The sequence below is a fragment of the Schistocerca nitens genome, chromosome 6 (genome assembly GCF_023898315.1).
Source record: "Schistocerca nitens isolate TAMUIC-IGC-003100 chromosome 6, iqSchNite1.1, whole genome shotgun sequence".
Lineage (NCBI taxonomy): Eukaryota > Metazoa > Arthropoda > Insecta > Orthoptera > Acrididae > Schistocerca > Schistocerca nitens.
This window is the reverse complement of record NC_064619.1, coordinates 487,750,255-487,777,687: the sequence shown is the minus strand read 5'-3', so window position 1 is coordinate 487,777,687 and position 27,433 is coordinate 487,750,255.

Here is a 27,433-nt window from a genome sequence, read left to right as displayed (position 1 = left end):
AGTGAAAAAGCACTGGAAAGCAGTTTGAAGTCAAACAAAAAATTACATAATTTTTTTAAAAATGAAGATATACAAGGGCCTCGTAGGCCCTGTACATACATCCTAGGGTTAAACAGAGGGACATTTTCCCATATGGCTATGTGAATAATGAAGCGTTTTTGTTCGAAGCTGCTTCGCCTCTAACTGAGAAGTTTAAAATTTATTAACAAATGAAATGGTAACAGAAGGAGAGTACCAGTGACCTTGCAGATAGGGAATGAAAACACTATCAGGGTGTGTTGGAAAATTCACCTGCTACCGCTTGTTGATGTGCTCGAAAACTTTCATAGGCTATGTCTTAAGACATGAGAACTAGAACCTGCTCATTACATTGCTACAACTAGGCATGCAATGGATGTTGTACTGAAATTTACTTGAGCAACTTCAGTTCACTGAAAGAGGCATTAGAGGTTGTGTATCTCATTATTGAAAGGACCCACTGTTCCGAACAACACATTCAGGGTCAGCTGTGATGACAAAATCAATAAATCTTACATTACATATCTTGATATGAATCGCAATGTTATAATATTTTCCACTTTACTGTTTTCTATGGCTTTCTCTTTCATGTAGATTTGGCTTTATTTTGTGGAAAAGGGACACCATCGATAGTAGCATAGCGACGAAAAACTAAATTATTTACTAATAATGAAATACTATTTCCGTCATAAAACGTAATTAAAAAAGATTCAAACAATTTTAGCATGACAGGCTACCTGAATGGAGCCATACATTAAGATTAATGGACAGAAATATGAGTGCAAGCAATGATATGACAATTTTTTTCCAAACTAGTGAATAATTGTATTTTTGGGAAAATGTGCAAACGCTAAATTACCGATACTCTGGAGAGATAGACGCAGAGCAGCTACATTGATTGCAGAATCTAATTTTCAAAGGGTTGTTATTTTTAACGAAAATATAGTTGTTTTTTATCCAACAGCCTTAACTTAGTGATTATTAAACCTATAGTTGTAGGAATGGCTACTTTTTATGTCAGTGATTTTTTTCTTTTTTTAATTTCATTATGGTTTTATAATAAGCACGTTACCTGCACTGCATGTAAAACTGTGTTACACAGATTCCAGCAGCTGAGTATATCATACGAAGTCACTACATAATTCCTGTTATATCAGTTGAGGCTTCCCCACAAATAATACATATAATGCTGCGCTTGGAAATGGAAAGGAGGTTGGATTAACGGAAGAAAAGTTGAATAGTGAACCTATTACTCAATTTGTCAGTCTAACACCTAAAGTATATATATTCATGACCAGGCCATGACATGTAATATGCAGAGCAAAGGGTGTGGAACAGTCTTTTGATAAAGAATCAACTGCCAATGATTACCAGCAATGTTTGTTGAATTCTGAAGTTAATACAACTTTATAGTATATAATACAATCAATGCACCTTGTAGTTTCTGCTGTTTAACAACACAAGCTAGATCGATCAGGAACAGGTGAGATAAAATTTATACTCCTATGTAAGGTGAATTCACTTAGCCTGAGGACACTACCACCTGGGAAACGATGATGGTGGATTTTATTGTATAAATGTACATGTGAACACATCTCATGTATTAGGCCTTAGATCTGTTTCGACTGGCCAACTCCTTTCCAAAAGACTGTATGAGGAGTGATGTATGAACATGAGATCTGTTGGCAGAATGCCACCAATCTCTACATCCGTTTTTGCCAGTAGATGAATTCTGACGTTTTTACTGCTTAAATAAAGAAGCAGCTACTCAATTGGATTTGGGTGGCTGAGTGTAACCAGTTCCAGAGATATCTGCCTCAGAAAGACCTGAAGGGGTACCAGGGATCGAATGCAGGTCCTTCTACATCGAAGACAATGATGATAAAAGCTCAGATTCAGAAGCAGTCGTTGTTATTGTGTGTGAGTGAAAATGCAAAAACATTGTATGTGTTTTACGGTTGATGTGAACACCTTGGTTTGAGGGCCACTACCTCCGGAAAAATATAAGAATATTAAATGTGATTTGTAATTGATTTTGGTGCGCCTGTGAAAATGTAAAAGGTTAAATGTGATTTGCAACTGCTTTACTCTATGAAATTAGACACTGATAATGCATTAAATTTATTTATATCGTATGATAGTTCCTTCCATCCTTAAAGCTTCATAACCTGATGGCATTAAAATAACTGAGTAAAGTATAGTTGGCTGCTAAACAGAAAATTAGAGAGAGAGAGAGAGAGAGGTGATATTTACTAATGAAGAATGTTAGATGATTTCATATTTTTCGTGAATGATAGAGATGTGAAAATACAGTAAGTCACACTCATTAGATAATTTTTTATGTTTTATGCACACATATGTGATGGAATATAATAGCGAGACGGTACGTTATCTGTCATAAACATTCTTTTCGTACAGATTGGAAACAGAGAGAGAGAGAGATGGAACACATAGGCGGAACGTTGTGCAATGTATGTGTGTATATGAATTCCTTAAATTGGTACTAATCAGCAGCGCCATCAATTTATGGAATTCATCTAAGTCTTACTTAATCTTGAAAATACTTTAATACTAGCAATATGCCTTTTATTAATATGGAAGCACTGTACGCAATAAAGGTGAAACTTAATTTTTTATGCTGTTGCGCGCATAGGATGTACAACACTTGATACAAACAGTTTTGTTAAATAGTAAAACTTTGATGTTATATACTTCGGAATATCGTGCAAAAAAATCAGATAATATTGAGCACAACGGCTACGGCTACAGTGTGATTGAGTAATTTGTTTTAAAGGGCATTAAAATACTGATGTGTGATTGACTGCCCCCTTTTAATCATCGGTAAAATATTGGAATGTGATTGGCTGTTTCATTTTAATGGTCGGTAACATAATGCCCCTGTGTTGCTCTATTTCCAAGACAGACGCGTGGCTCAGGAGAGACGAGTGGTATGGTATCTCATAAGAAGCTGGCGTAGTTTGTGAGATCACACAGATGCCCCGCTGCCCTTATATGACCATCAAAAGACAGTTGAAGGTCAAGGTGCTTCAAATTCCTGCAGCCCAAATACTCATTATGTTTTTATTTATTAGAATATTATACGGTTTGAGATATTCGAATCCCAATATCAGTAGAATGGGTGGCAAATGTGTGAAACGTACAAAATATTGCTTTTATTGCTCCAGTTTCATTGAGCTAAGATCGAAAGAAATGTGCTCGATGATTGTATTGTTATTGCCCACCTGTGTGGCGGAGCGGTTCTAGGCGCTTCAGTCTGGAACCGCGTGACCGCTACGGCCGCATGTTCGAATCCTGCCTCGGGCATGGATATGTGTGGTGTTCATAGGTTGGTTAGGTTTAAGTAGTTCTAAGTTCTAGGGGACACCTCAGATATTAAGTCCCATAGTGCTCAGAGCATCATTTTGTTTTGCATTGTTATTGCTGTTGGTTGAAAGCTACCTTGCTTGGGATTCTCTCTCCCACAGCACTTGAGATTTTTCTGTATACACTTTCGAATACCCATACACACATTTGACAGTCTGTTTCCGTTAATGCCTTTTTAAAATATACACTGATGACTCAAAGCATTATGACCAGCACCAGTCGCTACACCGGATACCGCCCAGTGGCGACGGAGGCAAGTAACGCTGTAACGAAATTATATAAGCGGAATTGGAACGATTAGGGGATCATGACATGGGCCGTAGAGTGGGGAAATACACTCCAATGTTCCTGTTTGGTTTTAAAATGCTACACGACTACCCTTCTTATATGTCCAGTGTAATGAGATTTCCACTGTGCTATCCTACAAGACATTTCACACATCATTTTCAGTTGGAAGGTCGAGAAGGTAATTTGCCTTGCAGAGTGCCGGTTTGCTTCCGTCGACGAGAATGTTTGGCGCTATCTCCGGCTGTCACCTTGAGGCCTGGCAGCGTAATCCGGCAACATCGCTCCTGCTGCCTGGACGCACGCCAAACCGTCAGCGTCCCACGGCACAACATAAATCCGGCGCTATCGGCCCGGAGCCGCGGCTCGCCTCACCGCCTGACCGGGCGTGCATTATGCAGACGTTGCCGCCCCGATGCGGCGACAGGCGGTCTGGTAACGTCTGTCTGCAGCGCGGGCACCTCCCAGCAGAGCGCGCCGTCAGCCATCTGCGCTATGACACGACCTATCTGCTCGACTCTGTCGCTTTTCTATTTGCAATATCCCAGCGGAATCCAAGTCGTCTCAACCTCTGACGCTTACCGTGGCTTCTGCAGGTAGCCAACAAGAACAAGTAATATTAAAACTTAGATCATAAAAGCTTGAGAAAGATATTTAAAACAAAAAGACATGTACACGCTTATTAATACATACACTGTGATACGTGTTACAAACCGAACACAATGGGAAGGACCAGGCCGCTTCGCTTTTTTCTTTTATCACTCGTTTATTACATCATAGAAATACACATTTTAAGACAAAATTTAACTATATGAAATATTGCTCCTAGTAAAGGTTAACATGAGCAGTGACAAAACGTGAAACTTCCTGGCAGATTAAAACTGTGTGCCCGACCGAGACTCGAACTCGGGACCTTTGCCTTTCGCGGGCAAGGCAAAGGTCCCGAGTTCGAGTCTCGGTCGGGCACACAGTTTTAATCTGCCAGGAAGTTTCATATCAGCGCACACTCCGCTGCAGAGTGAAAATCTCATTCCAGTGACAAAACGTAGTTGTCTTAAGGGTTTCTGCTGGCAACAAATTTTAAGGAGGCAATGTAACGTTTATATCAATTTAGCTCAAACACGTAGCTAGTGATTCAATCATGACACAGACACCTCAACAATTTCGGTAACAAATAAATAGCATGAATTTGTACTCACAGTAACCAATTAATCAACAGCCTTGCCATTGTATAAGTAGTAGGCCATCTGAAACGAATTAGCAACACCCCGCAACTAGGGGAGTTAATACCAACAGTCTTTAAATGTCTTGCTCCCCATTAAATAAACAAACTTACAGTAGTTAAATGAATAACATATCAAACACACTACGCTCCACTCACACTCTTCAGTGGAAGCCAAGGCAAAATGAATATTCCATTAATTGACTAGCACTGAAGTCACACTAAAGCTCTGTGTTCCCAGACACACATGGGGTAAACCTATACAAGACAAGATTTTGAAGGGAGCACATCAGTAAAACCGGTAGTGGAGCTAACTCTTGGCACTGAAAATTAAGGTACTAGACCGGGGCACAAGGTGGTTTACAATGAGGTTGCCTTAGTGCTATTTGCGCTCCAAAATATTAATTCAAATGGCCAATTCAAAATTAAGTACACATAAACCAGCATTAATTAACGAGGAGTGACACCAGGTCGCTCGAAGGGATGACAACACTTAATTGAAAAGACAGATGCCGGAAGCGGCAATAACATCAAACACCTTCTCCGAGTTTTAACCAGGAGTCACTTCCCGCTATACAAGTAAACATTTAACCAAGCAAAATGAAGGAACCCCAAAGAGAAAATTCAAATAAAACCCCCAAAAGATTATAAAGGACAGGGAACCCTAACTATTTAAATTTATAAGAATTAGGTCTGCCCAAAGGCAGTTTAAACGCGAAGGCCACGCTTAAAGAGGCCACCAAAATGGTTACAAAAGGTCTTATACATTTGCTCCTTTTATTTGATGAAACACAAGGCTGCTTAACTTCTGCTGGCTTCTGATGCACGTCCGGTATGGCTCGTGCAGGATACACCAGGCAGCAACCCGAGCTAGGCGGTCGCAAGGCACGGCGAGAAAAATCAGGAGAGCAGACAGGCAGGCAGCCAACACATATCTTCCATGCTGAACCGGCAGACCGCGTACAACCAATTCCACATACACGTGGTTGCTTCCCACCTCGTACCTCGCGGCGTCTAAGCAGGTAGCCCGAGCAAACGTCAACTGCCATTCGCCACGCGAATGCGGAAAACAACAAGGCAAGCAAAGATAAGAAACATCGAAGGACCGATAATGGACTGGCGCGCCAGTAACGAGCGCCACAGCTCACACTGTACTGCAAATAATGAAACACCTACACAAAGATGAGAAAGATGTGACACATTTAGATCTTATAAATAGAGAGGACTAGATGTAGTTCCGCTAGAACTGGAAGAAACAAACATATGTCTGTCAAGAATCGACTCAATAAGCCTGTAAAAAACCGGAAAGCTCCACAACATCCTTCTTGTATGAGCTTTTCGGTTTTTACAGCTTTCTATACAAATAAATTTTTAAATTTCTACCAGAAGAAGCTAAGAACAGGTTTTAAGATGCTTTTCAATGAAGGCTGATAGCAATGGAAAGTACCTAGAGAATGGAAGGAAGCAACAGTATGAAGTGATATTTTTGACTTTGACACCATAAGATTCCATTCTCATATTGCACCAGCTGAAGTGTGATTTAAGAAGTGGAGTGAGAGTCAGACAACAAATGGTACAGTAAGGACCAGTTTCTTGATATATGCCTCAGTTTGGCATGAGGATGATTTGATTAGTTGCCATCACAGGAACCTATGTGCCAAATTTGTAAGATTCTTATACTATTCTCTTACGTAAATAAAGCAAAGTTTATCTCTGTGTGTCCTGGATCTCCTCCAAAACATCTCGATCACTTTCAGCCAAATTTGGCACAGACGAAGCAGGTATTACAAATACCACAATATGGTATTTATAAACTCCTACATCCAATACAAGTGGAGATACGGGCAGAAACGTATTTTTACCAGCCCCTGGGGTATAGGCTGCCCTGCATGACAACAATGTCGTGTGGAAGTACTATCGGCCTACCAAATGAATCTGTATTGCAAGGCAGCCACACGTCAGGAGTAAGAAACGGTTTACTGGGCGCCCAGCTGTAGGCTGACTTGCAAGAGAGGAATGATGTCTTGGAGTAAAATCGGCCTGCTTTATCGAACTGCTTTGCATGGTGCCTATATGTCGATGGCAATTAAATTATTCTCAAATCCCTAAGTTGTAGCCTCCACTGCATGAGTAGCATACAAGCTGCCTCATTGCCCATGCACAACGATCATTCATTGACTATATGTTCTCTTTCCTTCCCGCCGTGCGGGATTAGCCAAGCGGTCTCAGGCGCTGCAGTCATGGACTGTGCGGCTGATCCCGGCAGAGGTTCGAGTCCTCCCTTGGGCATGGGTTTGTGTGTTTGTCCTTAGGATAATTTAGGTTAAGTAGTGTGTAAGCTTAGAGACTGATGACCTTAGCAGTTAAGTTCCATAATATAAAAAAAAATCTTTCCTTTCTTCTGTATGAGGCCCACTAAGAAATAACTCTCCATGATCTTCTTATTCATCTCCCCACCTGTTCATTCTTTGTGGTGATTTTATTGGACATAATGTGTCTTGAGGCTCTGGAACGCCTTAAGCCAGGGATAGAACAATTGGAAGGCTTCTCTTGTACTTGTGTGCATATTTGCTATGCATGGTACAGAGCAGGCATTACTGCATTGCGTCTGGATCTTCCTCTGCTGTCGATCTCTTGCTTTGCTCTCCAGCCCTTGGGACGCTGTCAGTGAGCTTCACGGACGTGATCACTTCATGATGTGGATTCGCCTGCCAAATGGAGTAGTGCCAGACAGAAAACTTAAGTGATAGATGGTCGGTGTAGCAGGCTGAACAAATGTACAGCCGATTTGCCTAATTTGAACATGAATGGGTGGATCATACTACCCAAATGACACTTTGTGCAGCTGAAGCAGCCATTCTACAGTTTTCAGGATAACTGAAAAGGCAGCCTATACCTTCATAGAGCAACTAAAGCCTTCTGCCAGCAGGACAAGGTGGAAAGCTCTGCAAAGGTTCCAGCTGAAAAGAACCTTGCTGCCTTTTAGATGGCAGGTGCTTAATGTTGCCAGACTATCCAAGAGGGAAATAAGAGATGGTGGCAACAGTTCCCAACCATCATTAAACATTCCACAAAGAGTACTCCTGTAAGGGAGACAATCAGCAGGATTTATGGAAGAGCAGAGAGGTGCCCATCGGCTTCTGTACTGGGGAATGGCACTCTCCCAACCAGACCAGAAGACACTTCCTGGACTATGGTGGCTTATTTTTCCATAGTTATTACCACCATCAGTCATCATTCAGCTTTCTTGGACCACAGAGTGGCTGCAGAGAGGAGCATTTGGGACTTCCGTCCACTGCTGCCCCTTTTGCAAGTGGCAGCTAGATTCTGCGTTGTCTGCGTCTAGTGACATGTTCTCTGGTCAGGAAATGATCCACTATAGTATGTTCTAGCAGCTCACAGGGCAAAACAAAAAATCTTCCTCGCGCTTTTTAATGTCATTTGATTATTAGGTCACTTTCCCGATTTTCGGCGAGAGGCAATTTTACTTCCTCTTTTAAAACCTGGAAACGACTGCACACACCTTTGTTGTTATCGTAGTCTTCCCATCAATAGCCACGTGGTCAGGGAGTGGTTTGTCAACGAGCGCTTTGTCTGGATCTTGGAATCCATGCATGTCCTCATTCGTTTTCATTTTGGGTTCACAAGAAATGGCTCCACCTTCGATAGCCTGACCTTCATGCTTATGGGTATACCACAGGTTTACCTGCGCCAACATCACCTTCTGGGTGTTTTAAAGACATATGAGATTTCTGGGCCTCAAAATTTACGTGCTTACCACACATCAAGGATTTGAAAACACAGTCCCTCTTGGCGCTGAGACTTTCATTGGTAGCGTGCATGACTTGTCTGCTCCCGTTTTCCTGTTTTACAAAGCCTTCGTGCGAATTCGCTTTGATTATGCGCGCATGATATGGTCTACAGGATTCTCTTATTTAAAGACGTTGCATGAAGTGGATTTGGCTGGGCACTGAACGAGCAACATACCGATTCTCTTTGCTGAGGCTGCTGATCTGATGCTCCACATCAGCCAAGGGCTGCTCATGATGTGGCGCGTATGTAACGGTGTCCAAGTCACACACCACTGCATACGATGTCGTTGCTATGGCTCCAATGGAAAGGATTTATCGCAGCCAGCAATGAGTGACCCGGACCTATGGGATTCACATGTAGGACTCCCTTTTAGGGATGGGTGTGGCTGGATTTATAGTTTTACATCGGGTTTGGAGCAGACTTCAGCCATGGCTCCTCCAAAAGCCCAGACTTATTTTTGACTTGACGAATTTTAGGAAAGATTGCACCCTATATTTTGCATTCAATCTCTGTCTTTTTTTTATTTTTTTACGGTTTTACAGCGGTATACACTGATGGCTCCTAATTATAAAACCCCCTTGGCTGTTTCACAGTGTTCTTTGACCGTGTCATCAGGATCCCCCATGCCTACCCCCTCTTTCAGTAGGGCCTCTTGAGACCCTGAAGGCACTGGAGCAGGTACGGCACATTCAGAGCACATGGTTTCGCATCTGCTCCGATTCCCTTGGTGCACCACAACTGTTGCAGAACCTGCATACAGCCGAACAGTTGGTGCATCTGATACATAACCGACTGTACTTCCTCCAGTGGAGGAAGAAGGTGGTGCCCTCGTGCTGGATGGCAGGGCATTGTGGGGACTCAGGGCAATGAACAAGGTGATCGGGCTGCCACAGGGGAGTTCAGCAGACATTACACACTGAGCTATTCCACTGCAGGCTGTTGTCTCTGCGTTATGCCAGAGGTCCATGGAATTATGGGACGAGGAATGATTGGCAGGGATGCACAATAAGCTAGAATTGGCGGAGTCAAATATCCGGCCGTGGCGTTCCTCCTACCGGTAAATAAATGTCGTGTGACTAGGGCCTTCCGAAGGGCAGACCGTTCGCCGGTTGCAAGTCTTTCGATTTGACGCCACCACGGCGACTTGCACGTCGATAGGGATGCAATGATGATGATAAGGACAACATAATACTCAGTCCCTGAGCGGAGAAAATCTCCGACCCTGCCGGGAATCGATCCCGGGCCCTTACGAGTTACATACTGTCGCGCTGACCACTCCTGCCGGTCGCTCAGACGGAATGCAGTGGGCCTTGCACGCCCCGAATTGGGTGTTGTGTCCTTACACGTGGCTTCTCATTACAGTACTGTGCCTGTGGTGCGGAAAACACTGTACGTCATATTTTAACTGAGTGCATTTTGTATCGTGAAGAGAGGGCAGGATCGAATTTGATTGCCGATCTGCCCTCTATTTCAGTTGATGATGTGGTGAGTGTGGTCAAAGATTTAAATTTTTGCGGTGTGTCAGGACGCTGGTCTAAGCTTTTAGGCTGGAGAATTTAGAGTGTTGCAGAGTTGCTGGCTCATCCTCCTCCTTGCTGTGAGCGGTCAGCCACAGCTGTCTGCGATATTGTTTTAAACTCCTTCTACCACATTGTCCATTTTAGTCAAGTTTACATTCTGACATGATTCCGTACTTCATTGTTGGTGCCCACTTGGCTTGGTGCAATTTAGTTACCTTTAATTTCCGTTGTTGTTTTCTACTTCAGTTTAGTGTATTTAGGTGTGACTCGTCCCATAATATTTTCGCCTGAGCTTTAAAGATCTTGCTCGCCTGCGCCCAAACCACACAATATATCTGTCCATCCACGTACTCAGAAGAATTTTACTGACTGTGACAACAACCGCGGAAGCCTCCGCTTACATCAACTATTTTTTACCTATGGTAAGCACTATCAATTCATCAAGTCCAGAACTGAAGAAAATGATGGAAGTTGTACACTCACGATCACTGTACACTACCAGAGCATACACCTCTGCTATAGCCCTAGAAGGAAACCGAAACATTCTAACGGTGCTTTATGGACCATTACACTATCAATTAAGCGAGTTACGCCATGGCTGTAGCGTGGTTATTCTTTAAAATTACTAAATAATGAAACCATTTTAAAACCAACATAAAATTTTTGCATACTGGCAGCCTACGATGCTTTCTAAAACGGTTTCATCTTTCGGAAGTTACATCAAGGCTCTACACACAAGCGCGAAGGAAAAGAATCTTTGGTATCGGTTGTTCACTGGCAACAAACACAAGAACTCTACGTATTATCTCGTCTAACAATCGGCTTACGCTGGCACTGCACTCTGAGCAAGTTCCCGGTGTATACACCGTGAGTCTCTGAACGTATTTCCTGCAAACATATGACGCCGGCCTGTGGCGGTCGTCACGCGAGGGTATGCACCGTATACGTCCCAGTGGAAAAGCTGTGGTCGGGTTAGGCAGACACACGACAGGGCATACTACGGCTAAGTAGTTTGACGACAGCAACTGTAACCAAGTGCCTGCGAGCACACAGTGAACATGGAAGAACTTCAGGAGAATACTATCAGATTTAGCTTCCCGTATATGGTTGAGCTAAATCGCGATTAGCCGAGATTGAAGATTGGCTTGCTGTGGAACTATGTTTACCTTCCGAAGACACACAGTACATAGGTTTCAATTTCATTTACTTGAAAACGTAGGATTAAATAGTCAAAAAAGAACTAACGTGCTAACAACTCATGTACAAGACTGAAGGAGCTGATTACTTTACGACCCCCTCAGACAAAATTAAGATATAAATGTCGCAGGCAAGTTTGGATTTCACACCGTTAGTATATGGAACGTTCCCCTTTAATTGATCACTTTCAGTCGGTAGTAATGGTCTATGGTAGGGATCTGCTAATCTGTCAAGAATATTGCACAACGAATATCAACTTCAATGTTTATAACCGTGTTCGAATAGCGTGCAGTGATTTAGAAAACATGTCCCGCCCTACATTAATGTGAATGGGTTTCAGGCTCTGGCCGTGTATGAATGTCGACCAAAAACGTGTGCTTTTTGTGGAAAAGTAGGTAACTGAGGGCGCTAAGAACTCACTTTCATGTACCCCTTCAACTACCATCAGGCAGAAGCATGGAAGACATCCACAAAATTATAAAGAAGGTATCATATCCTGCCGCGACTACCAAATCAATCCAAGTTGTAAATCCGCCAATCAGCACATTAGAACAACAAACCACAAAACAAACAAAAGGATACATAAGCGGAGAAAAGTTAGGACATCCACCCCATGCCCATAGACGAACATCTGAGTGCACAGCCAAACGAGACCCCGACACAACCAACTTCGTTCCAGTCGCATAAGAAATTTATATAGAACTAAGTTTTAATTATTTTTGTTGGCTGATTTATTTAAATTTTTTAATTTAAATTTTTTAAAAGCCATTATTGTTAAAGTCTTACTTTCTTGCATCTTTTTTGTGGTCATTATTATTGTATTTCACCATTTCGAACACTTCGAAGTCTATAAATACAGCTAGGCAAATTAACTTCTAATTTTCCTATCTGTATTTCTTTAAGTGGACCTACTGCTACTTTAAAAATAAATTACTGTTTGTTGCCAAAAGATAAATGATGTTAGCTAAAGATGTCTAGTCCTTCCATGTCATCTCCCTGGGCTTGGTAATATCCGATTTCAGATATGTTACACAAGAACTGGATGAACAAATGCAATCCTTTTGGATAACATCTATAGTTTATCGAAGCTCTGCCACGTGGCATTGGTGTATCCTATTCAGTTCAACGTAGCGAAACAGATTTGTGACTGCCGGTGCTTTTACCAAATGGTAGTCTAACATTTGCAAGTCACCCTATAGAACGTCAGCCACAGTCATTTCCTAAGCCGGTTTGGGGGTGTGCAACCATCTACCATTACTTACCCCAGATCTTTCCCAGTTTGTTATGAGCTACTATAAATTTCTTAACTAAGCCTCTAAACTAGTGGACAGGTCCCCGCCAATATTCAAGTGTGAAAATGAACACCAGCCACTTTATGTGCCATTATTTTTCATTTTGGCAACTTACTTGGAAGAGGAATCCCTCCACTGGGCTACGTCTCTTTTAAACTGTACACCCGCTTTACAGTACATCCGCTTCGCAAAAGTTACATGTCGACAGACTGGAGCTGAAATTGGTGAAACGTTCATCAAAAATTCCTACCGTCAAATGTGAACTCCACTTGGTCCGATGTACTCTATGGGAAAGTTGCTATTAGAGTGAAGTTGCAACATATCAATCTAAAACCTGTTACAGGATACCCTCGCATATAGATTCATTTGTTCAGATCAAAATGCAATTTCGACGTGGACAAGGGAGAAACTGGCCTTTATTACCAGAATGAGTCCTACAAGCGTCGACATAAGCGTCATATTTCAACCCGCCTGGCTCATGTTACCAGGGTCATAACACCGCTCGTATACTTATTACTTGCCTCACTTCACTCACTAATCGATTACCACAGACATATTACACGATTAATCTTATCTTCAGGAGCAACGTTGGATCATGCGACAAAGGTGGGACAGAAAATACGTTGAGTGGATTCAAATTAATTAATTGCTTCTCCTGCTGTGCAACGCCGAAAAATACGAGATGCAAGCAATTAGGGTCCTGATGGTCCTCATCGGACCTGAGTCAGTATAATAATCCCGAAGAAGAGAGTTTTTTCTTAATTTTTTTCAATTTTCAACATTTAATTTACGTACAAGAATTAAGATTAAATAACAAAAAAATGAAAGAAAAAGAAACAAATGAAGAAAGTAGCATGAGAGCTAGTCAAGGAATGTATTTCTACAGAGAGACCGGATCGGTTATAAGGAGAGATTGGAGGCCTGACATAAGGATATGCTAGTGGTTGGTGTAAGAAAAGGGGGGGGGAGGGGGTAGCAACGCTGCTTCTAGATCGCAGGGTGTCGGGTTCCATTCTCAGTCGTATCCCCATTCTGTTCGCTTGGGCATCGATGTTTATCTTGTCCTAATCATCTCGTCTCATATCCACTTGCGCGCAAGTTGGTGAAGTGGCGTCGAATAAAAAGATTTGCATCAGGCTGCCAAATGACTCCAGAAGGGGTCTCCCAACCAATAATGCCAAACGAGCATTTCTGTTTTATAAACGCATTTAAAAGAAACCTGTAAAAACAAACATATAAAAGCGATTATCTGTAACGACCTGAAGCCGGCCGCTGTGGCCGAGCGGATCTCGGCGCTTCAGCTGGAACCGTGCTGCTGCTTCGGTCGCTGGTTCTAATCTGGCCTTGCGCATGGATGTGTGTTATGTCCTTAGGTTAGTTAGGTTTAAGTAGTTCTAAGTCTATGGGACTGATGACCTTAGATGTGAAGTCCCATAGTGCTTAGAGCCATTTGACCCATTTTTGACCTGATTATTCTGCAGAAACACTAAGTCACTGAACATCCACCCAATACCAAACATAAGGTACTAGGCCACTGCACACGTAACTAACTCCGTAATGCGGAATTAAACCATATCTACTTGTGTAGAGTGTCAAGCTCGCAGGCAAAGTGCCTATGAAACACTCTCCCCAATTACTTTTGTTTTCTATAGCAACACTTATTATGCTGAAAGGTGTGATTATCACCAAAGCAGCAGTTTAGTAATCAAGAGGATAACAACATAAAACAACTTTAGCAGAATAATTTATGGGTGTTGAACCTCACCTTATGAAAAGTTCTACATCTATGGCTGAAGTTAAAGAGAACTGTGTTTGCTCAAGGCAGAATCTTTATTCGAAAAATATGTTTTTGAATGGTAATACAGGCAAGAGTGAGATTTAACATGAAGAAAAATGCCGAATGAAAATTTAGCTTTTAGGAAAACTTTTCTCAGTTTATTTATCTGCAGTTGATGGAAGGGGAAACTGGACAACATACACTAGAGACCAGAAGAGATTAACAGGTACTGATATGCAACGCTACACTGAAGTTTAGAAGATTATATCGGATAACTAGACAAGAGAAGCTGAATCGTATAGAAGAGAAACTACCTCCATATCACAGTGATATCTTGGGGTATCAAGAAATAACTAATTTGGTAATCGAGATAATAATGGGGAGCAAGAATTGGAGAGAGAGATCAAGTACACTCAGCTGCATGGACAGGCGGTGAACAAAAATATGATAACACTGAAATACAAATCAGTACCTTACGTAATAGAGTGCATCCAAAAGTGCTTCCACTCGTCCCTGAATGAATAAATACGGGTTCTGTATGGTTTTCAAGGGAATTCAGTACTATCCTTCCGCAAAATAATGGCAAGTTGAGATAGGGATGATGGAAGAGGTGGAGAGCGATCACTCATCCTCCTCTCAACAGACGGCCATAACACTCACTGATATTGATGTATGGCGTTTGTGATGGCCAGGGAAAAAGGGACGATTCATCTTCGTGCTCACTTTACATGTTCTGGACGTTGCAAGACAGTTGTGCGAACATGGGCCGCGTCGCCTTGGAACACAGCTTCAGCATCGGGGAACAAAAATTGTACCATGGGATGGACCCGTTCATCCAAAAAGGTCACATAATGCTTGGCATTAACGTGACGTTGCAGAGTAACCATGCGGCCTACGGAATACAAAAATATGGCTGCCCAAATCATCACCGCCATTTTCATCCAGAATTTGGACACAGCGTGGAACAAGACTTATTTCACAATATGACCTTTCCTTTGCTCCAGTTTGCAGGTTTTATGGCTTTGGCACGACGTTTTCCTGTTACTGATGTAATTTTCAGCTTATGGAGCTCCGTTCGTCTTCTTTTGGTACTGACATGGTTCGAGACATTCAGTTCTGCAGTGGCATTTGAAGCAACTGTCGTCTTATAAACTTGTCACAGTCCTATTCAATGACCGCCAGTCACGATAACTCAGCAAACTCTTGAAACACCAAACACCTCGGCTACCTTTGTTATGGAAGTACTCAAAATAAGAGCATCAACAATTTTCCCAAGTCTGAATTAACTTGACTCCGGCACAATGCCCTCACAACTACTTGGAATTCACCAGACTTCGACATATTGCACTCACACCTACACAGGACACTCTTCTCACCGCGGCTGACACTTATAACCTATTGGGGACATTGCAAATGGCCGTTCGGGGTCAACTACAACAGCGCAACTTGCAGACTCAGGTAGCATCTGAATTTACAGTATTCTCAAGCATGCGTTGCTCCCGGTCTTTCGGTATTTTTGTCCAACCGCTGTAAATGAAGGGTCCGTCTTGGTAGGTAGCTAAAGGGTCATCACTGCTAACATCAGGTGAGGTACCCGAATTCGATTCCCGGTAGTGCTAGGGATGTTTCGTTGGTGGGAGGTCTGGTACGCAGTGCGCTCAGCCTTACGAGACAAAATGAGTAGCTACTGGAATGATTAGTAGCTGTTACAAGGTGAAGGAACCCAACGACTTCCCGCAAGACTGCCGTATTGACCACGTGCCCCTCCATAGCGCACCCGAAGATCCCCTTTGCAGATGATGACACGGATATTGGTTTGGCCCGTTCCGTCTATCTGTAGGTTGAAGCAGTTAAGCACAAGTCACTACGAGACCTGCACGGGTCACATTCGCCTGTGGAGATGCGTCTAACCATCTTTAGCATGAAGGACACAATAACAACAATAGCAGTTGACTATCTTTATATGTACTATGTAAAATTAAACTAAATATTATATCGCCAAATTCAAGGAAATTTTTCAACAATCAAGCAGAGAAACAAAAGTCGATTGATATTTACTGTGTAATTATCTCAGATTTTTTATGTATAACTATTGATATGTGAGATACTGTCACATTAATTAAGGGGAGATTTACTATGTATGGCCTGAAAAAAGCATGTTCTTTGAGAATTTTTCTCTCGGAATGTGTTATAGATATCAATGTCAAATTTGGTCAAAATGTTTATTGATATTTCCTCTACAAACTGGAATTTTTTCGGTCGGAAATGTCGAGGGCAAAGGTAGAAATGCTGTCGGGACGAAACAAAATTTCGATGTAGACCTCCGCGTGCGGTCATAGGTCAGCCGGCTCGTCTGAAATCAAAATTGAGTTGACGTTAGCGAAGTATATAAGATTCTTTAGGAGTTGTACCTCGCTTAAGTTATTTGGGCCATAGGAAACAAAATGGCGGCCATTTGAAAAAAAATAGGAATTAATTTCATCGATTTTTCGACTTCGGCGGCCAAGTAACAATATTAATAGTTGATGGATCTGAATAAAAGTGGTACAAATCCTAAAAACTATAGTTAGCTTCGTCTGAAACAAAGAATTATACCAATCGCTTCAGTAGATTTGAAGTTACCATACCGAGCGACAATAGAAACGTCATTTAGAGAAAAACGCGTTTGAAGATTTTACTACATATAAATGCAATATTATGCAACTTACGTTCAATCTGCTATTCCGGGTCCATAAACTAGTCCTTCCTCTTCCTCATAGAGGGCGTTCTGCCCATATGAGCCATCCTGCGCTGCTCCAGAGCCGCTCGTACGGCCGGTGACAAGCGGTTTCCGGCCGCTTGAATCCGGTGGTCGTCCGAATGCTTGGCGAACTGCGTCGAATAGAGTCCCAGGGTGACGTCCATCGTTGTCAGGGTCTTCCGAACTGCTGAATACCCTTCTTTGAAGCTGCTCACTGTCAGTAAAGTCGCAATCTCCACAGTCTTCTCACCAGAATCAAAATGCTTGGGGGCTAACTGCCAAACACACTCGTTCAAATTTTCATTTGAATTTTTTGTGTTTAATCCCAAGTACCGGTACAATAACTCGTCCTCCGAAAGAGCCTCGTAGACCGGCTGGATCACTTTTCGAACTTCTTTGGAGAGCGGCGGTCGTTTTGATATTCGTCCAGATGTCCGGTAGCCTCTGCAATGCGCCACTTGCGCCAACTAGTTTCCCAGCCGGACAATTTTGGTGTTGTGGGTGGTCATCCGTCGAACACTTGTGGAAATACGTTGCGCAAATTGCCTTCTTCATCCGTTCCACCAAATTGGAATGCCGTCGGATTGCCAAGACGTAGTACGTTGAAAGCTCCTTGATAACTTTATCAGTTTTAGTCATGGTCAAGCACATACAATAATTTTTCGCGGCTACAAAGTCGAAATTCCCGAAAAAAACTGGTGTGTAAAAAAGGCCGATTTCAGGCACGTGCTTTTTTTTGTTCAACCGCGTATAACAAACATTTATGTTCCGTATTCGGAAAAACCGTTTCAGGTGTGCGTTCTAAACATTTTTATCGATCCAAAAATGCAATTTAAAAAAAAAAACTGATACTTTTAACCAAAAGAGTGTAAACTTCCCCTTAATTCATCAAGCTCACTGAGGTACTGTGTGGCGTCAAATTACGAAATTTATTTGGGATGCAACTGGGTGCACATCACGTCACGTGACAAATTGGAAATTGATTTTTGCTGATGTTCGTATCAGATCGTGGATTAAAGGCTCAGAGCTGCGCACCAGCGCCACCCCGTTGCGTCAGGCGATGCCAAAAGTCGCTGTGACGTCAGCAATGCGCTGCGTGCCTGCCGCGCAGCTTGACTTCCCTTTGAAGTGGCGCTCCGCCGCACAGCAAAGGGCGCCCACCCAGTGCAGGGAACACTGCACTGTTCTTCACCCTTGTCTCACCATTCGGACGGATTGTCAGCAAGGCTAATGGGAGTTTGCAAGTCACTGCCATTATTTGTCCCCGAAGGATATAAAGTTATATGAGGGTCAATCAATAATTGGAGAGAGAAATTGGTCTGAAAAAAAGAACGTTAAATTTTACAAAACAATACTTTTTCTGCTTTTCAACATAGTTCCCTTGAACATTTATGCACTTGTTGCAACGGTCTACAAAGCTTTGTTTATTCCGGCTGCAAAGAACTCTTTATATGTTTGAACCTTTTTCCCAAAATCTTTTTCACGTTCTCGTTGTCCTTGAACCTCTTCTCACCTAATGCCTCATTCAGTGCACCAAACAAATGGAAATCACTGAGTGCTAAATCAGGACTGTAAGGGAGATGAGGCAGTGCTTCCCAGTCCACTTTGTCGACGGTTTCATTTGTTAGTTGAGCAATATGAGGAAGTGCGTTGTCTTGTTGGAGAATCACACCTTTCCTCTGAGATCCACGACGTCTCTCTCTCTCTCTCTCTCTCTCTCTCTCTCTCTGTCTCATGGCTGGCTTCCCTTGTTTAAAAGCAAATCCGAGTAGTATTGGCTGTTCATTGTACGCTACTGTTCGAGATAATCACAAAAACCTGGACCTTCAGCATCCCAAAACACAGTCAACATGACTTGCTTCATGATGCTTGGGTTTTGAATTGTTTCTTGAAAAGTATGTTGGTGTGCTTCCATTTCATGCTTTGTCTTTTTGATTCTGTCTCATAATAGTGAACCCAAGTTTCATCACCAGTTAAAATTTTGTCGAGAAGTGCTCACCTCCTCTTTCATAACGTTCCTTTAGCTCTGTGCACACTCTTAACATTGCTTCCTTTGGGACCCTTCTTATACATGTTTCGCGGTGCTTCAGGTTGTTACAGATAATGTTATGAGTTAAACCAGTACTAACTTGAAACTCATCAACTATCATTTTCACAGCCACACTGCGGTCGATACGAACAATGTCATCGATTCGACTTTCAAGTGCGGTAGCTGAAATTGCAACTGGTCAGCCAAAACGGTGCTCGTCAGTCACTGATGCGCGACCATTTTTGAACTGCTCTACCCACTTGTAGAAATTTGCACGATTCATACAACCTTCACCATTAACTTACGACATTCTACAGTATATATTCACTGGTTTCTCCCCTTCACCAAGTAAAAAACGAATAACACAACGTTGTTCAACTAATGTGGATGTTTCAAGTGGACTCACCATCTTGAAATGTACCTGTATTTTTGAGGTTATAAAAAAAAACTATGTTGATACATCAGCTAATGAGGGCTCATCCCAGATATACCAAATTAAAGCCATAAAAGTACCAAACTTGCCATAGTAACAGCTTTTTTCAGAGACCAATTTGTCTCTTTAATTTTTGAATGACCCTCGTACCATCATCAAGTCGTCACAGACCTCGACAAAAACTTGAAATTTACGAGAACGTGATGCTCGGCAGCCCCTTTGGTGTTCTTTGAGAGGACCAGTCTATATGCCGGCACCGGGTTTGAACCTCTCCCTTCCCTCACCATTTCTACACGAACATGGCACTACACTACATACACAACCATTACACTTATCTACACTTTATAGATACACATACGCACACAGCTCTCATACTTTGTGAAGGAAAGGTGTCTGCGGCCGCGAAGGACAGGGAAAATCTTTCCAAATAGGCAACTGCACCTGCCCTTCAGAGGCTCTCAGTCGCTTATGCCATACGACTTTACTTTTATCATTACTCGAACCTGCGACAATTTTTCATGAAGAATGGTAGATTCCCTCGAAAACCATACCCAACCCATGTTTATCCATCCCTGGACGACTGGGAGCTGTTCTGAATGGCAACGGTTTTCCTACATTGTGTTAAACATAGTAATTTGTTGAGTCTGTAGTATTTCCATATTCTTTTTCGAAATTCTGTATTTCACCTCGCCAACACACAGCTTAAGTTTTGTGTCAACAATCATTATACTACCAAACCAACTGACATAAAAATCATTTACATTCCTTGACAATGGTCACTAAACTGCCTCATAGTATTTAATTACGCAGAAAATTTCATCTGGAGAAAATATTCGCAACCTGTCAATCAACGGTCAGGTTGAAATGGCTCTGAACACTATTGCACTTAACATCTGAGGCCATCAGTCCCGTAGATCTCAGAACTACTTAAACCTAAATAATACCGAGCGAGGTGGCGCAGTGGTTAGCACACTGGACTCGCATTCGGGAGGACGACGGTTCAATCCCGTCTCCGGCCATCCTGATTTAGGTTTTCCGTGATTTCCCTAAATCGTTTCAGGCAAATGCCGGGATGGTTCCTTTGAAAGGGTACGGCCGATTTCCTTCCCAATCCTTCCCTAACCCGAGCTTGCGCTCCGTCTCTAATGACCTCGTTGTCGACGGGACGTTAAACACTAACCACCACCACCACCACCACCTAAATAACCTAAGGACATCACACACATCCGTGGCCGAGGCAGGATTCGAACCTGCGACCGTAGAGGTCGCGTGGTTCCAAACTGAAGCGCCTAGAACCGCTCGGCAACACTGGCCGGCCAACGGTCAGGCGTACTTTGACTCAAATGATATACGCACATTCTTCCGACGGCACTTACACCTTCATACACTGATGATTCCACGATGTGGTGAGTTAAAATGGTTAATACCCCGTTATAAGAACAGCTACTAAGTGACGTCTACGTCCAGTCAAACCGGGCCTGAACATTTTCTGTTTGTGATCTATAGATCTTGATAACAATTGTAATCTTTGCCTGCTTTATTAGTTTTAGGTTGTTGCGTTTTGGCACGCAAATAAGGGCATTTCTATTTTCCATTACCCTTTTACAATAATTATCGTTTCCTTTTTAATTTATCCTTGACTTGAAATTTGCATTTTACTTCGTTAATAAACATCTCTAAATCAGGTTTTAGAGATATACACTTGCCACGGCTCCTTAGCGGAACTGCTTCTCCTGCTTTTCTAGATGCATCCCTGTCTCAGTAAACCTACTGGTTCATGCTTCCAAGTTGTTTTGGCTGTCCTACGTTGCATGTGCTGTAAGTAGTGCCATTGTTTCATCAATATTCCCCTCTCAGCTCCCAACTCTTCCCTTGCCTGAGGGCAACACTTTATAGTCGCGCAGGAATAACCCAACATGTATCAGACGGACTAATTTCGTTGGCTTGTATTTGTTTAACTTGTACAGATGTTCTCACTCTAACACAGCAGCAATAGTACTACAACTATATTATATCATTTACGTGCTGTTTCATTTGTTATAAGTAACTGATAAAAATATCACTTCAGTCTGGAATCGCGCGACCGCTACGGTCGCAGGCTCGAATCCTGCCTCGGGCATGGATGTGCGTAATGTCCTTAGGTTAGTTAGGTTTAAGTAGTTCTAGGGGACTGACGACCTCAGATGTTAAGTCCCATAGTGTTCAGAGCTATTTGAAGCATTTTTGAAAAATATCACTGTCCGGACAAGTTATGAGAGTGATGCAAGACTTTAGTTTATGTTAAACAGAGCTGAGTTGGTCATATTCCTTGGTATATGGTTTTTATAGAATTTGGGGCCATAGCTATGGTAAACTGTTTAAATGCGTGCATCCAGCCTTTAACAAATAAAGTTAAACAGACAGTTTCAGAGGAGCAAATATTTGATACGTCTTAGCAATAATTTACCAGTAATATCTATTCTTTTTCTTATACACTTGCTTGTACATTATGACTTTATTGATATTTTATATTTCCTCTTATGCCTTGCCTTGTTAATGCACGAGAGTTTCTCGGAATATAAGGAATCATCTGACGCGAAATGGAATCCACAGTGGAAATTCTATGAAGCTCTAATGAGATATGTTGGGTAGTGTCTCCAGTATGCTCGTAGATAGCGTCACGTAGCTCTTCTCAGCTCTGAGCGCGCAATGAGCGCGTAAAGATTCCTATAAAGTAATGTATCTCGCCAAACACGGGTGCGTGCGTAAGATATCGTCGGAAGTTAAGCAGCCCGACTTAACGTAACCGTCATGGATTTCCTTCCTTCATGACAATTCTCGACCGCACACTGGAGGGGCAGTCAGTACCCTCCTGCAGAGGCTTGGATGGGAAGTGTTTGATCACCCACCACACCTGTCGGACTAGGTTCCCTTTGATATTCATCTCTGCTCAGATGAACCGCTGGCTATGAAGTCAACATTTTGGCACAGTTAACAAGCTGCTGTCCAGCGCAGAAAATTGTCGGAAAGTACAGGAGGCTGCCTTCTAGGAGTAGGGTATTGGAAGTTTGCTACAACCGTACGACAAATGTCCAAGTCAGAGCGGTGACTGTATAGGGAAGTATCTGGAAAAAAAATGGTTCAAATGGCTCTGAGCACTATGGGACTCAACTGCTGTGGTCATAAGTCCCCTAGAACTTAGAACTACTTAAACCTAACTAACCTAAGGACATCACACACATCCATGCCCGAGGCAGGATTCGAACCTGCGACCGTAGCAGTCGCACGGTTCCGGACTGCGCGCCTAGAACAGCGAGACCACCGCGGCCGGCAGTAGCTGGAACGGGTTGGTAACTCTTGCAGGTAAAACAGTTTTGATTTTCTCTGTGGTTTCCATTTCGCGACCTATCGTTCCTTACTTTCCCAATAGCCCTCATACATTACAACAAGTTTCTTCCAATCTTTTCAAAAGTCTTTTTGTAATCATCAAAACAGGCTGAACTCTCTTCGTTTCTCGAGATCTGAGTAACTGTGAAGACGTGCAAAACACACACACGCTTTCCTTCGAACTCCACTACTGCGCTTCACATCATAATATGATTTACATAATAAACTTAACATAACTGTTACATAGTTGTTAGGCGTTGTTATTAACGATGTTCTTTTCATACTGGAGCCGACAGAAAGAGGAAGTCCAATGATAATTGCGAAAATCCGTTCATGTACAAAGTAGGGGAAACTGGTTGCAGCGTCCATAGCAGTCCGCAAGTCGTGTGTGTACTCTGTGTGGCTCAAGGAGCTAAATTTTCTTGGAAACAGCTTTCCTATACATTTCTGATAAAATTATCTCATAATCTTCAAAATCAAAGTAAATCATAAGTCATTGGCATAGGATGTTTAGCTACAAAAGCTGAGCTGTTGTTCATGATTAGTAGACTATCAGTGTACAAAGAAGCATATAACATGACAGAAAAAAATAAAAGGATGCTAAAATCAGTGTTTCCCATTTTAGTTAGCCTCTCAGGTTTTTATCTTACATTCCTGCTTGAGGCGCCTGGAACCATTAGAAGTGTGGTGTCATCCCGTCTCTCCTTTATCGGTGATTTCTTCGTATTCGTTTACTCTGCGATATGTGGGAGGCAATCACACTCCTTATACTATCAACTCACATAATATTCAGCATCCTGTTGTAACATCACAGATCCTACACCTTGATTCTCCTCATTTCTGCTATTCCAATAGTCCGTAATTCACTTTCTTATCACGTAGTAATCCAGGTATATAGTCTCACAAATACTTTTCCGAAATCAATGGCTGTATTAGATGCTTGAATACTTACTTCAGCAGCTAATTCCACCTTTGCCAGAGCTAGTCTGCTTCTTACGGACGCCTTGCTCCGTGTGTCGTTCGCTATTTCCTTCAAAGTCATTAGAATTCCATCACTTAATTTACTACATGGTTTCAAATTGTGATACAAGCTTATTGCAAATGTCATTTCTGCTATGTAGTTTCCTAATTTGAAAAGTTTATTGTTAGTTTCATTTCCACGGTCCCTCCAGGCTTCCGCATTTATTTCGTTTACTTTAAGTCCTTATTCTGCACTCATTGACTGTTCATCTCCATCAACAGGTTCTATAATTCTTCTACTGTTTCACCGTGGATAGCAATGTCAACAGCGAATCATATTATTGACATCATCTCAAAAATAATTTAATCTGTTTCCCGGAATCTCTGTTTCATTCCCTTGACTGATTCTTAGATGAACAGTTTTAGCAGCGAGCGTAGGAGAAAGATTACATCCTAAGCTTAAACTCTTCTTAAGCCGAGCAGTTCTGTCTTGATTTTCTATTCTTATTGTTCCCTCTTGGTGAACATGGTACAGTAATCTCTCTAAAGCTTTTACGTATTATTCTGATAACGTTAAATATGTTGCACAGTTCAACGTTGTCGAAGGCTTTGTCTACGTCAACAAATCCTTGGCCTATATGAAGGTGTTCTATAGTAACTAGGTTTCCCATAATTAATACGCTAGACTGTGGTAGCAACATTTCGGTTCGCCTTAAGTTTTGAAATTAACCGGCCGGTGTTTTTTACGTTACGAGAGACGTGCTCAGGTTGTCTGAAGTCGCTAACATGGAGAACGAAGAGACTATGGACCTTACTTCCGCTGCAAATTCACGTTCATAAGCGCGGAAGATGGCAGAACTTTAGCCGTTGTACGTGTAAACATGGTAGCTGTATATATGTGTGTGTGTGTGTGTGTGTGTGTGTGTGTTTGCCGCCAGCACTGCAGATGAGAGCTTACGCCAACAGTGCCTACGCGGCGAACTTCGCCGCTGAAAGTGATAACGAATTTAACTTCAACGTAGATGGCTGACGTGCACTGCCATTCCGGCCTTTAACGGAGCCTCGTACGCTGTCATCGGGCTCGTTAAAGCCAAAGAGATCGAGTGGCTACTAGCGGTGCCGAACACCCGATTTAACGTTTGATCAGTGGATGAACGCGGCACCCACGAAACGATGAATACCCAAGTAAATCACAGTACGTAACGGCCGTGCGTCGGCGATTCGTCACTGACAATCGCTAATGCGTTACTTTTTTTTATCTCTCCGCTGAGCGCCTTATTTATCAGAGGTCCATCTAATAGACTGTTTTTGTGTCCTCTGTGCTGGTCATTGAAAATAGCTGATTTCGATTGTAGGTTTATCGTAAGGTGTGTGTAAGTAAGTATTAATGTTATGTTCGATTCTATATGAATGATTGTGCCCGATGATCATGATATATTCCAAAGCAGAAGGTAGGTCTGCATCGGTCGTAATGTCATTTATCTTTTTTTATTGCATTGCAGATGTAAAATGGTTCAAATGGCTCTGAGCACTATGGGACTTAACTACGGAGGTCATCAGTCCCCTAGAACTTAGAACTACTTAAACCTACCGAACCTAAGGACATCACACACATCCATGCCCGAGGCAGGATTCGAACCTGCGACCGTAGCGGTCACGCGGTTCCAAACTGATGCGCTTAGAACCGCACGGCCACACCGGCCGGCCGCATTGCAGATGTAGATTTCAACTGACAGTGCATCTGTCATCGGTACTATAAATACAAATAACACAAGAATCAGACACACAGTCAGCACATTGATCAAACATCATGTCACAGTTTTACACAATTGTAGTTCCACAATTACATACCGCTTTAAGTAGTCGTGTAGTCTCAACGTAATTATAACCAAACATTTTCCAGTTTGATTCCGACATGTACAAGCATTAGTCCAAATTAGGCCATTGGCTTACGTCATACTGGATAGACAACGCCCTCTGTCTGTTGCACATGTGTAATAGATTGGTTCAAAGCAAAAAAGATTATACACACAAATTTAAAAAAATCATCATGACAGCTGTTAAATTACGTCGTACTAGATAGACAACGCCCTATACTTTTGTTGCTCAAATCTAAAAGAATTCGTGAAGAAAAACTTATATATAAAAATACAGGGAATTCAAACAGCAATTGTAATAAATTCAAATAATTGTTGTGATAAATTTTACATCACGTCATAGGCAGAGTACACTATTATTAGTGCACATCTGTAAAAGAATGGCTTAAGATAATAAATCTATGTACATTAAAATAGTAAATTCTAATAACATTTATAATAAAAACAGGTTTGTTTGGAGGCATATAAATTCAAAAAAATGTATCAAAAATTCTTACACTACACTGAATCACTTTCCATGAAAGATAACGGAATGTTAAACCTTGATCTCACGAAAAATTGAGCCATGATTAACAAAAGAATGTAAAAATTTTAATCTCCCATTCTTTCTTTAATTGTATAGTCTAAATACAAACCATAATCGCCACTGTACGAGTATCGAGACACTATTTGATGAAGGTTTGAAACAGATATCTTAGCCGCACAGCGAATGTGACATGCAGTAAAATGTTCTTGAGATCTCTGTAAATCAATATTAAGCAATATAAAACGAATACAAGGTTGTTAAAAACTATATTGCCAAAATATAACATCTATAAATGCTGAAAAGACGGCTTAGATTTTCGGTTAAACCATTTGTACTCGTTTCGTATACTGTCAGAACATTACTACATAGGAATGGATCCACTGTGTTGACTGCGTTTCTGAACGTTTTTATTTTGGACACTGCGCCCCTCAACGGCTCCGTGTGTTTTAATTTTGTATGTCTACGTTTATATATCCACCATGTCTATTCTTCGATTGTCTCCTTTTGTATCATTACTCGTATCTGTGGCCGAAGAGCGACGTAGTATGCCGCTGCTGGCCTACCTGTATCAGGTGTGAAAATAACAATAAAGAAAAAAAAATTGTTGAATGTGTCATTCCCAATGCAAATTTTCATAACATAGAATCGTATGCGGTATATGTTTCTAGCAGTAGCGGGCTATGTGCGAAAACTGCAGCAATTTCTTGATTGTTCTTGCTTCTTCAGTGTATTCCAGTCCATTGAAAGATTTGTGCCCATCGTAAAATATGGAATACTAAACATGACTGGCGTATCGTGGTAAATTCATCTTCATCGTGGTATGGAGAAAGGGGAGAGGGGCCGAAGGGAGTGGAGGGGGGCTCGACTCATATTAAAATGAGGTTGTATGTAGTCAGATGCACAACATTATGTTCTACGAGGTTTTCAGTGATAGCACGTGTTTCGACTGTTACTTTAAGTACGTTTCAATTTCATTCCCTGCACTGACGTATAA